The sequence below is a fragment of the Dama dama genome, chromosome 12 (genome assembly GCF_033118175.1).
Source record: "Dama dama isolate Ldn47 chromosome 12, ASM3311817v1, whole genome shotgun sequence".
NCBI classification, from domain to species: domain Eukaryota; kingdom Metazoa; phylum Chordata; class Mammalia; order Artiodactyla; family Cervidae; genus Dama; species Dama dama.
In genome coordinates this window covers 58,150,976-58,161,347 of record NC_083692.1, presented here as the reverse complement: position 1 = coordinate 58,161,347, position 10,372 = coordinate 58,150,976, and the positions used below count along the sequence as shown (strand labels likewise).

The following is a 10,372-nucleotide window of genomic DNA, read 5'->3' as shown; positions in this document are numbered from 1 at the left end:
CATGGAAATAGCACAAATAGCTCATTATTATTCCTAGTTCCCCAAATCTGCTAAATAAACAAATAGGCTCTATTTTATTTTATGATGTTTTAAACAAAGTATTGTTCTGCTGATGTTTTCTCTGGTGTCCAACATTCTTCCTACAGAATTTACATCTGCAGAGCAATTTAAGGTCAGTAATTATGAAAAGGGTATTACACATGTAATACCCTTCAGAAATGTGCCACAGGGACATGTTTTCACTTTACAGCATCATTTCTTAATCCTTCAAAAAGATTATTTTTTTTTTGAAGAAAGTATTGACCTATAGAAAAGACTTGTAAAAATAATACAGAATGTTCCCATATACCTTCATCCAGCTTTCTCTCAGGTTTATACTTATTCAGCAGAAAAATTAGGAAATTAACATTGACACTCTGCTATCAACTAATCTATAAACCTTATTCACATTCAATAAGGTTCCCACTAATGTTGAAGAAATTGTTCTGGTCCTGGATCTAGTCCAGGATCATGCATTGTACTTGGTTGTCATGTTTCTATTATCTCTCTAATATTCTTAGTCTTTCATGACCTTGACACGTCTGGGGAGTACTGGTCAGTTATTTTGTAGAATGTCCCTCGCTTGGGTTTGTCTAATGATTTCTCACGTTTGGACCAAAATTTTGCATTTTTTGGTAAGAATATTGAGAAGTTATGCTGTGCCCTTCTAACTGCATTCCATCAGGGGTGCATGCTGTCACCACGTCTTATCACTGGTGATGCTCACGATCACCTGATGAGGATGTTGCATGCCAGGTTTCTGCACTGCCGGCTGACTGTTTCTCCCTTTGTAATCCTTAACTATCTTGTAGGGAGATACTTTGAGACTATGGAAAAACCATGTTTCTCATAATACTTTTTGCCTACTAATTTTATCATCCATTGATGATTCTTCTATGTAACAGCTATTAGGTATAGTGTCTGCCTAACCCTGATTCTCTATTTCCATCATTCCTTCTACATTTATTAATTGGAATGCTGATTTTCATCAATTGGAATATAATCAATCACTATCATGTGGATTGTTGCTCAGATATCAAAATGTATGTTGTTCCTGTCTTAGCTCCTTCCAGCTGGCTCCTGCATCCTTTCAGCACACCCCTATCATTCTTTGAGCACTCCTTACTTTCTGGCACCAGGAAATGTTTGCGGTGCATCTCTATTTTTCCTGTCCCAGGCTTGGATCCTGCCATTTCTCCAAGGAGCTTTTGGTTCCATTTATTGGAGAGTGATATTCGGAAACCAATATCGTGGAGTGAGGTGTGCTCATTCATTGCTTATAGGCCCTCTCAAAGGATAGAGCTGGAAAATATATGTATGTATATTAACCTATGCACACACACACACATTTTCATGTATTAATATCTTCATAGCTATCCATCTGTACACATATTAAAAAGTATGAGTTCACATTGACACCTCCATTTCCAGTCCAGTACCATAGGATTCATTTCAGCACTTCACCTCCACTTCTGTATTTGCAATGTCTTTCTTTGATAACAAGAAACCTGGCTCCTATTCATAATATATTTACTTGTTTGTTCACAGCCAGTATTCACAACTTTACTAAGTAGAGTACAATATTTGTGCACATTTCTTTTTACTTCTTTTTGTAGTATATAGTCAAAATACTGCATCTTAGGATAGTTCTTCCTTTTCCCACCTCCTTCAAATGGGCACATTATCCATCTGTAATCCCGTTAAGTTCATTTGTTATTGCTCATTCCATTTGGGTTCTTCCCACCTCCTAGTTTACTCATCATTTATTTATTTTTCGGTATGTGAAACATTACATTGTTTTAAGTATCAGATTTATTTAGATCAAAATATACTCAGAATACTTCCACTCCTCCCATTACTACACTGTTTCTCTTTCCCCATTTGTTTCTGCCCTGTTCCCAATCACTGTAGGTAACCAATATCACTAATTTAGAGTTTATTTTTTTGACATTTTCTTTGTACAAATGAATATATACTGAATTCTATATATGAGTATTTTATATGTGTATATATCTTCTTTTCAGAGAAGGCAATGGCACCCCACTCCAGTACTCTTGCCTGGAAAAATCCCATGGACGGAGGAGCCTGGTAGGCTGCAGTCCATGGGGTCGCGAAGAGTCAGACACGACTGAGCGACTTCACTTTCACTTTTCACTTTTATGCATTGGAGAAGGAAATGGCAACCCACTCCTGTGTTCTTGCCTGGAGAATCCCAGGGATGGAGTCGCACAGAGTCGGCCATGACTGAAGTGACTTAGCATAGCATAGCATATCTTCTCTTTCATGAGATGAGATAAAGGTGTTATGTGTGTGCGTGCTCAGTCGTGTCTGACTCTGATTCTCCAGGCAAGAATCCTGGAGTGGGTTGCCATTTCTTCCTCTCCAGGGGATCTTCACAACCCAGGAATCGAACCTGCAGCTCCTGCAGCTCCTGCATTGGCAGGTGTATTCTTTACCACTGAGCCACCCGGGAAGCCCTAAAAGTCAGTTATTCAGTTTGGATGAAGTTTTCAAAGAGAGTGCTCATGTTTGCTCAGCTGTGTCTGACTCTTTGCAACCCCATGGATTATATTCCACCAGGCTTCTCTATCCATGAAATTTTCCAGGCAAGAATACTGGAATGGGTTGCCATTTACTACTCCAGGGGATCTTCCAGCCAAGGAATTGAACCTGTGTCTCTTGACAGGTGGATTCTTTACTACTGCATCACCTGGGAAGCATATATATATATATACACACCACACACACAAAAGCCTATATATATATATATATTCCCATCTGTCTTATATGAAAGATAGCATACTATAGATATTCTTGCATTTGCTTTTTATATTTGTTTTTTCTGTGTGTCCTGGAAAGAAATCATATAAATTGATCTTTATTCTTTTTTATAGCTGCTTAGTACTTCATTGTATGGATATATCATAGTTTATCCATAGGAGATTTTAGCCGCTCTCATGTATGGCATTGAGCCCGGTTGCTTCTAATATTTTGCAATAGTGTTGCAGTGAATAACCTTGTAAACATTCATTTTGTATTCTTAAAGAGTTATCGTCTTCAGAAGATTTATCTATCAGTAGATTCCGTTAAATACATCTATAGATTTTGTTAAGTATTGTCCAATTTTCTTCTAGAAAAGTTGTACCAATCTTCATTCTCACCAGCAATGAGTCTTGCCAAGCTATTGTATTACCATATTTTCTACTTTTTTCCAGTCTTATAGATAAGAATTTCAGTATTGTTTTAATTTCTCTAACTATAATTTTTTTCATATACATAAGGGTTGTTTTATATTTTTTGAGTGAATTGTCCTTTCTTCCTTGATTTTTAAAGAGCTCTTTATATATTAGGGGTATGTCTGTTGCAAGGATTTTCTCCCATTTTGTTAGTTGTCTTTTACCTGTGTTTATGGGGTGGTATTTTCCCCCCATGCTTTATTTTTATGTGGTCAGATTATCTATCTTTTCTTTTATTGTCTCAACACTGAGATTGAAGAGGAATTTACTCATTTTTTTCTAGTACTTGTATAGTTTTATTTTTTACATTTTACCTTTATATAAATCTGATACATTTAGAGTTTATTCTTTTGTATGACATGAAATAGATCTAACTGTACCATTTTTTTTCTAAATGGTTACCCATTTGTCCTGACACCATTAATTAAATAGTTCATCTCTGCCTCAGTGAATTATGACATCGCTTTTATCGTATAATAAATTGCTCAGTGTCTTCTTTAAAAAATTCATTTTTGTTCTTTTTGTTCTTTGTCATGGTGTGGCTTGTCTTATGCTGTCTATTCATTGCCTGTGGCCACAAATAGCATCCCAGATTGGTGTTTGTTCTTCTGAAAGTATAGTTAATTGTTAATTATTGTGCCAGTAATCTTGAAAGCTAGAGAAATGTACCCTCTGGCTATGTATTTATAAAACACTGTTACCCAAATTGAACCCAAAGCTATGGGACGTTGCTCCTTCTGTCCATATGTTATCAGTATCTGTTATAATGTAAAATCATGAGGCTGAAATAAAGCTTTCTAAAATTACTCTCAGTGCTACTTTGGAACTGCTGTCTTGAAACCTTGAAGAATGACCTCAGGAGCACCAGCTTTATTAGGGTTTGTTGTCTTTGGCTCCTTGACTTGTTTTCTTAATTCAGTTGCTGGATCTAGGTAGACAAACTGTAATACTGTGATTACTGCCAGAGTAGAGTCATTAGAATTATGAGGTCATTTAACTTTTGTGTGCACCTGCATCTGGAATCCAAAGTTGCCTGGCAACAATGATATCCTTGTTAAAATACAGAAAACCTGGAACAAAATCCAGACATTGTCCTTCCAGAATGACTTTAACATTGAAGTGAGGAAGAATGCCATCTGACAGACTCCTCCTGTTTTCAAAATAATGAACAGTTTGGAGAAATAGATTAGTGAAGGCTGAAGCAATGTTGTAAACTTTCCCCATTTTTTAAGGTATTTGATTAGTACTGTAGGTCTGACTTTGCTTACATAGCACCCCAAATTCTTGGTCTTCAAATTTCAGAGTATGAAGAAAGTGCTGGAAAGCTAGAGGAGCCTTCATTTCTTGTCTTTGTTTTGTTCTTTTGATACTGACTTTTAAATTTTTTTCCTCCTGTGTTTTGGCCACACAGCATGCAGGAACTTAGTTCCTCAACCAGGGATGGAACCTGTTCCCCCTGCAGTGGAAGCTCAGAGTTTTAACCACTGGACCACCAGGGAAGTCCCAATACTGACTTAAAGTGAAGAAGAAAGGCGCTTTGAAAAATGAAGCCATGGCTTCTAGTAACAGTGAATTTTCTTTTACAGGCATGTTATTCATGATCTTGACCTCCAGAGGGAGCAAGAGGGTTATAGTTAAGTGATACTAATTCCTGAAAAAAAAAAAAAAAAAAAAAGAGTTCCTCTTTCTCCTTGCCTCCCATCCTCTCCCTCCTCTCTTTTTCTTTTTTCTCTTCCCTTTGTCTTTCCCTTCCACCATGCATTTTGAAGAATGGTGTCCTCTTCAGCATTTTCTATTCTCCTGGTACATTTACGTGACAGTCACATGAAAGTGAAAGTATAGTCACTCAGTCGTGTCCGACTCTTTGTGACCCCATCAACTGTAGCCTACCAGGCTCCTCCGTCCATGGGATTTTCTAGGCAAGAGTACTGGAGTGGGTTGCCATTTCCTTCTCCAGAGGATCTTCCTGACCCAGGGATCAAACCGAGGTCTCCCACATTGTAGCCAAACCCTTTTCTGTCTAAGCCACCAGGGAAGTCGATGTTTATTGGAGTATGTGCTGTGCTGTGCTTAGTCACTCAGTCATGTCCAACTTCGCAACCCCATGAGGCTCCTCAGTCCATGGGATTCTCTAGACAAGAATACTGGAGTGGGTTGCCATGTCCTCCTCCAGGGGATCTTCCCAACCCAGGGATCGAACCCAGGTCTCCCGCATTGCGAGCAGATTCTTTACAACCTGAGCCACCAGGAAGCCAAAACTTTTGCCAAAACCTGGGATTGAACAAGGGACCTTTAGCTCTTCAGACTAACACTCTCCCAACTGAGCTATTTCAGCTAGATGACATTCACATAGGTTTCCCTAAATCTTTATTAAGCCTATCTGTCTCCAGGTTGTCAGACATGACTTCCTGATGGTGGAGATCTCTTACTGTTTCGGAAGAGTGATTCTAAAAGAATCTAGATGGAAATGGGTTTCTGTAGGTGGGGCTATTTCTTTGGAAATGGTATATTCATCCTTTCACCCCCATCCCTCCACTCTGCCACCTCCCCTTATTTAGTGAGAGGAGGTCTATGCATTCTTCTCCCCTTGCTCCTACCCAGCAACAAAAACGTCTGAGTGTATGGTGAAAAACCAGATCCAGAGCTTAGGTCTTTTTCAACAGTTAGATAACCCAGCCTCTAGGTAGCTTCTGGTTGAGAGGTTGGTCCATAACCAGCTCCTTTTTGAGAAAAAAGTCGGGAGGGAATGCTTTGTTTCTTGTCGGTCTCCTGCTTGCGCAGGGCATTTGCTCCTTGATGATAGGTCCCAAATGTGTTTGTTACTTTCTCTGGTATATAAGTCTACAGAATGCATGGCCTACTTCCAACATACACATGCTTGCTCTCCTCTGTGGTTATAGCTAAAATCAAGTGGGTTTGTGTTGTCTGCATCTGCACCTTAAATGTTATGCTGCCTCTGAGAGCTTGCCTGGAGAGAGGTTTGGATTGGGTCAGGATTGCTCCTCCCTGTCCTGACATGGCTTCGCCTACAGAAGCTTCCAGCCCAGGTACAGTCGTGCATGGACCAAGCCTTTTTTCATCTCACGGTTGGGCTTTATGTGCCATCTGTATGTTGGTGATTTCTGAATTATTATTATCACTTCTGACCCCCTATTCTGAGTAGCCTGTTGAACTTTATCCCTTGGATGTCTAACTGAAATTTCAAATTAACTAGATGCAAAACCACATCTTTGACTTATCCCACCCTGAACCTTTTTCTTCCCCAGGATTCTCCATTCCAGAAAAATGGACCACCACCATCTGTTACTCACATTGGAGTCATTCTTGGTTTCCCATTTTCTTCACCCCTTACCTTCTAACCCATCAGTCAATTCTATTAGTTCTCCTTCTGAAGTATTTTCCACACCTGCCTACTTTTCTTTCCCTTTCCTGCTCTCTCCTCCACTTCCACTAGGTAGCAAGCTGTACTTACCTCTCAGCTAGACCATTAAGATAGCTTCTTAACAATGGAATGTAATGATGGGCTCTCTGCATTCCCTTGTCTCAGCTAAGAGGTCACCTCCTCAGGCAGGCCTCCCCTGATTGCCTACCATTGCACTGTCGGCACCTGCATCCTGCCTCCTGCCTTTCACTCTTTGTTGTTTTTGTTTAGTTATGAAGTTGTGTCTGGTTCTTTGTAACCCCATGGACTGTAGCCTTCCAGGCTCCTCTATCCATGGGATTTACCAGACAAGAATACTGGAGTGTGTTGCCATTTCCTTCTCTAGGGGATCTTCCCAACCCAGGGATCAAACCCGCGTCTCTTGCGTTGCAGGCAGATTCTTTACCACTGAGCCATCTGGGAAGCCCACCTTTCACTCTTTATCACAACATATTTTTAATTTCTTGCATTACAGTGACCATAATCTGACACTGTCTTTTGTTGTTTCATGTCTGTCTCTTCTAACTAGGTTTTAAGCCAAGAGCAGAAGGGATCTTGTCTGTTTTATGCCTCACTGTGTCCCTAGCACCCAGAACAGAGCTTTTATGCAGTAGGCAGACAATAAATGTTTTTTTGAGAAATGAATGAACTGATTTTTCTGGTCCTGAGAAGCCTGGATCTTAGGATGACATGTGTGTGAAGATGTCACCAGCAAATCAGGAAGTTGTCTCCTTTCCTTAAACCTTCATTGCATCGGGTGCCAAGAATGTTTCTGAGATACTATTTGTTGACTAGCTCAACCACCAATACAGGAAGTAGAAAAGAAAATAATTGTATTTCAGATTAAGCCCTTTTAATGGAAACATGGAAATGCATCTGCTCCCTCTGTCGCCTTTAGCCTAGTTCAGGTGTATCCAATCTCAGCTGAATAAGGAAAGCTGGTTTGTATTTCTTTTAAATCCTGAGACCATGGAACTGGGGGTGGTGCCAAAAGAATATAAAAAAAATCTTCTTTCATGCCAGAAAATGGAGAGTGGGCTCTGAGAGGGCTATGTTGGAATGCTCAGGCTGCATAAAAATACTAAGATGCGTGCTAGGCAGTGTAGTTCTCACCATCAGCTGATGGTCTGAATCACTTGTGGAACTTAACATGGCTCTTGGGCTGCTTCCCAGGCCCGTTGAATCATACATTCCAAGAGCTGGGTTCAGGAATCTGTACCTTTTAAGTTCCACAGATACTTGTGGGACAGAGCCAAGGAAGAGCCCCTGGACTGGTGCAAAGAGGATGAGCTCTTGAGGTCATGTTAGTCGCTCAGTTGTGTCCAACTCTATTGACCCCATGAACTGTAGCCCTCCTGGCTCCTCTGTACGTGGGATTCTCCAGGCAAGAATACTGGAGTGGGTTGCCATTTCTTCCTCCAGGGGATTTTTCTAAGCCAGAGATCCACCCTGGGTCTCCTGCATTGCTGGCAGTCTTTACCATCTGAGCCACCAACTTAGCTCCATAAATTCAAGGAATTGACTGTGTTTTTTATCCTAGCTTCTAATTTTTTAAAAATTGGAGTAGAGCTGATTTACAACATTGTGTGAGTTTCGCTGTGCAGCAAGATGAATCAGTTATACACACACATATATCCACTCTGTTTTTAGATTCTGTTTCCATATAAGTCATTACAGGGTATTGAGAATAGTTACTTATGCTACACAGTAAGTTCCTATTAGTTATCTATTTTACATATAGTAGTGTACCTATATCAACCCCAGTCTCCCAGTTTATCTTTCTACTCCCTACCCCCTCAGTAACCACAAGTGTGTTTTCTACATCTGTGACTCTATTTCTGTTTTGTAAGTTCATTTGCACCATTTTTTAGATTCCACATATAAGCAATATCATGTAATATTTGTCTTTCTCTGACTCACTTCACTTAGTATGATAACCTCTAAGTCCATCCATATTGAAAGAATGAGTTGATCTATACAAACTTGGAGGGATTCTTCTTAATATTTTGTTGCTGTTGTTGTTTTTATTGTCCTTAGATGGGGAGATGAGGATGCAGTTAAATATCTATGGTAGGCTCCATTTTCTTTTTTTTTTGGTAGGCTCCATTTTCATTAAAGGAATGTTAAACATACTGCCCTCCGACTTCCAGTTTGGTCTGGACAAGCTGCAGCAGTTTCAGGAGATCAGCGGGTGGGAGGAGTGAGAGGTCAGGGGGTTACTCCCACACCCCTGCCCATCCCCTTCTTGCTTGGCCCTGGTTTGGGCAGATGGTCACAGCTCCCACGAGGCGGCCTCTCTCTCACAGCCATGAGCCTGATAAGGTTCTGACAAGGTGACGTCATTCCTTGCTCTTGCCCCTTAGGCTTCAGGGTGGTAAATGTCTCCTGCTGTTTCCAGTTGCTGGCTGTCTTACCGTTCCCTTAACCCTGCCCACTGCTGCTGCTGCTGCTGCTGCTAAGTCACTTCAGTCGTGTCCGACTCTGTGCGACCCCATAGACGGCAGCCCACCAGGCTCCCCTGTCCCTGGGATTCTCAAGGCAAGAACACTGGAGTGGGTTGCCATTTCCTTCTCCAATGTGTGAGAGTGAAAAGTGAAAGTGAAGTTGCTCAGTCATGTCTGACTCCTAGCGACCGGATGGACTGCAGCCTACCAGGCTCCTCCGTCCATGGGATTTTCCAGGCAAGAGTACTGGAGTGGGGTGCCATTGCCTTCTCCAAACCCTGCCCACACCTTTTGTGAAACCATACCATTGATAAGCTAATAATGGTCAACCACTAACCACCTTATGCCCTGCTTTTTGGTGCTCGGCTGTGACTTTGCAAATTACCCCCTTATTTGGGACGGCTCCCCACCAGTTCTATACCTGTGGGGTGCAACAGGGAGCCTGCAGGGGCCGAGGGACCTGGTCCTCCCCTGGCTTACTCTTCCTGTTCCTGCGGCCTCACGACAGCCTGTCCCCCAGCAGTGGGGTGCAACCCTCTGCCTTTTTCTGACACTCCCAAGACTGTCCTCAATGCTTTCAAGTGCTGGGTTATAACAACCCCAGGCTTTCCCCTTCATCCCCTGGCCCCAGGAGTGTCAGCTGCTTTTTTATAGTTACTTTTCTGTTACCTCACAGAGTCCTTTCACATATTCAGATCTCCAGCCCTGTTTTCTTTTTATCGTGGTATAAAACACAGAAAATTTATCGTCTTAAACATATTTTTTTCCGTCTTAAACACCTTTCAGTGTCCAGTTCAGTGGCATGAAGTGATCTGTTTCCCATTGTTGGAAAACACGTCTCCAAAACTTCTTGATCTTTTAAAACTGAAACTCTGTGTCCATTAACCAATAACTCCCCTCCCCTACTCCCCCAACCCTGCAAGCACCCCTCTACTTTCTGCCTGGATGAATCTGACTACTGTAGATACTTTATGTAAAGATTTCTGACTCTTTAAATATTCTCTTTATAAAAATATTTGGCCTTCTGTTTTCCTGATTGGACTTGGACATATCTCTGTAAACAGTTCCTTCTTTAAATAATTTTCAGTTAAACTTGTTAAGGGTTTCCCAGATGGCACAGCGGTAAAGAATCCATTGCCAATGCAGAAAATGCAGATTCTATCCTTGGGTTGGGAATATCCCCAGGAGAAGGAAATGGCAATCCACTCCAGTATTCTTGCCTGGAAAACTCC

The 10,372-nt window shown here is 41.2% G+C and overlaps 1 non-coding gene across 1 annotated transcript; it reads right to left on the bottom strand.

Moving 5' to 3' along the window:
• Positions 1-5,537: 5,537 nt before the first annotated feature.
• On the bottom strand, positions 5,538-5,610 carry TRNAF-GAA (transfer RNA phenylalanine (anticodon GAA)). The gene has a single exon. It is a non-coding gene; the product is annotated as a tRNA-Phe (tRNA).
• Between the last annotated feature and the right edge of the window lie 4,762 nt (positions 5,611-10,372).